Source organism: Sceloporus occidentalis, unplaced genomic scaffold (genome assembly GCF_023333645.1).
Source record: "Sceloporus occidentalis isolate IW3139 unplaced genomic scaffold, rSceOcc1.0.p SCAF_4, whole genome shotgun sequence".
In the NCBI taxonomy this organism is placed as follows: domain Eukaryota; kingdom Metazoa; phylum Chordata; class Lepidosauria; order Squamata; family Phrynosomatidae; genus Sceloporus; species Sceloporus occidentalis.
Genome location: NW_028316984.1, coordinates 201,487,764 through 201,490,688, shown reverse-complemented (window position 1 = coordinate 201,490,688; position 2,925 = coordinate 201,487,764).

Genomic DNA, 2,925 nt, shown 5'->3' with positions numbered 1-2,925 from the left:
GGCTGAAGCATTTTATTTGGTCATATTTCTGTGTACTGCTACAGTTTTGCCACAAACTGAAATGGGGAATTTATTGAATACGACCACAGACAAAAAGTCATGTGTGTTGAAGAGCACAAGAAAATAATGGGTGTTGATCATGTTATGATGTGGAGGGTTGCTTGATGGTGGGAATGCTGTGGATGCCATTTATCTGGATTTCAGCACAGCATTTGATTTTGCCAATCAAAATATTTTGATTAGCAAATTGGTTAAATGTGGAATCAATAGGAAAACCATCAGATGGATCCGTAATTGCTTGGAAAACCAAGCTCAAACAGTATAGAAAGAGTTTTTGTGTAAAGTACCTCAGCCTTCTGTCTTAGAGCCATTAGTCTTCTAATCAATGACTTAGATGACTGGATGGAGGGAATCCTTATCAGGTTTGCAGATGATGTAAAACTGGGAGGTGTGGCTGATATATTGGAAGATAGGAACAGAATTCAAAAGGACTTTGATAAACTAGAAAATTGGGCAGTAATTAATAAAATTAAATTCAACAGAAACAAATGCAAAATTCTACATTTAAGCCACAAGACCCAAATGAACAGGTATAAGATGGAGGATGCTTGGCTCAGCAGTACTACATGTGAAAATACCCTTGGGATTATTGTGGCGCATCAGTTGAACATGAGCCAGCAGTGTGATGCTGCAGCAAAGAAGGTGAATGCTATGTTAACCTGCATTGATAGAAGCATAATTTCCAAGTCAATGGCTGCAAGTCCCCCTCATACAGTCTGCCTTTCCTTTACGCGGGGGATCTGTTCCGGGCTCCCTGCATAAAGGGAATTCCGCCTATGCTTGAGCCCCATTTAAATGAATGGGGCTCATGTATGTGGTGGTGGTGTGTGCGCACCAATGGATGTATATCGCATTATCACTTATGGGATGCGCCGCCCCTTCTCCCAGTGAGTCTTTCAGCATATGCTGAAAGCTGCATAAAGCGCACCCGCGTATGTATTCTGTACTGTTGAGGTCCCATCTGCGCTTGTCAAGCCTCACGTTAAGAATGTAGACCATGATATAGACAGTGAGTGGTTCCCATTGTCTTTTTATTTCTACTTAGTCATGTAGGGTGTTCCTCTGCTGGTCATACTGCATCCCTACTCTTGGTTTAAATTTCCCTTTGATTTCTCAGATCTTGTGGAAGAAGTCCTGATTTATTTGTTGCCCTGTTCTGTGTTTCTGAACTGATTATTATAGAAGTTCTCTGTCCCTGCATACAAGTCACTTAACAGTTGCATTCAGGGCTCTGACTCTATTTCTGTCCCTTTTCACTTTTGCTTCTCGTTTATCCATCTGTTATGCAATGAGGCGTCTTTCCTTTGTTGCTGATCCTTTCTCCTTTTGTGAGTGAATGGCTGCAATACAGGCATTGAATCGCTGCCACTCTGGTCATAGTCCAGAGCTCAAACCACTAGGCCACACTGGCTCTTCATGACTAGACTTCCTATCAAAACTCAACAGGAGCAGCCAGGCACAATTGTAAAATAACAAGATGATGATGATGATGATGAATTTTACTTCTTTCCTACCTCAACCCAAGGCTCAAGGCAGGGTGCAGCACGTTGAAATACAAAACCCAATTAAAAACACACAAATCTACAATTAAAATACTATAAAATAATTAAAATACACTCATCATCCTCATTATTCATTTTCACATTGGGAATCTACTTCAGGCTGTATCTTGGCATGATGGTTGGTTTAGTGATTCTTTAACTTGGCTCTAATTTTTTATGTAGAGAGATAATAATAATAATAATAATAATGTTTATTTATATACCGCTTTTCCAAAGTAGATCAAAGCGGTGGCACCTTTGAGGCTCACTGAAAGAAAGCAGTTGGCAGCATGAGCTTTCCTAGATTTAAGTCTACTTAAATCTCCAAATGCATCTGAGGAAGTAGACTGAAGTCCAGGAAAGCTCATGCTGCCAGCTTCGTTCTTTCCCTTAGTCTCACAGGTGCCACACACTCTCCAAGCTGAGTCCTCCTCTCCTTTAGCCTCAAGGGTGCCACAAGGCCCTTTACGTCGCTCTCTGCATCCATGGATTTTATCTACAGATTCAAGGAGCCACAGCTTGGAAATGTTTTTGAAATGTGTAAATTCCAAAAAGCAAGCCTTCATTTTTCCATTGAGCTTCCATGGATTTGTTGGGAACTAAACCCCTGTGGACACTAAAGGGCCCACTGTGTTTCTGTTGTTGTTGTTGTTGTGTGCCTTCAGGTTGTTTTTTACTTATGGCAACCCTATCATCAGTGGCAAGACTAGTCTACTTCCTCAGATGCATTTGGTGCACCCCACACCCATTACACACAGCACACCCGCACCCACTACACACACACCATGTGCACTACACTCAGCACACACCCCACAGCACACGCACCATGTACATACTACACACAGCACACTCACACCCACTATACACAACATGCACTAAGCACAGCACACACCCCTACATGCATATACCACACACAACCCCCGCACCCACTACACACGCCACACTCACACGCCACACCCACTACAGTCTGCACACTACACACACCCCACATGCACTACTTACAGCACCCACCAAATCACACCCCACACCCACTACATGCACCACATATCCTACACGCAGCACACCCACCTGCAATCATACACCCACTACGCACATACAACACATGCGCGAAACAGAGCACACACTTCTCTACACCCTGTGAACTAAAAGGGGCACCCACTACACACCCCACACCCTCTGCATGACACAACCCCACGTGCGCCAGCAGCAGCAGCAGCCCCCTCCACTCTGCCAACCGCAGCCCCTTATTGACAGAAGAAGGTAGCCCTCCGCTCCTGCAGGGGGCGCGCGAGAGCTCTCTCCCTCTCTGGCTCTGGCTGCGGGT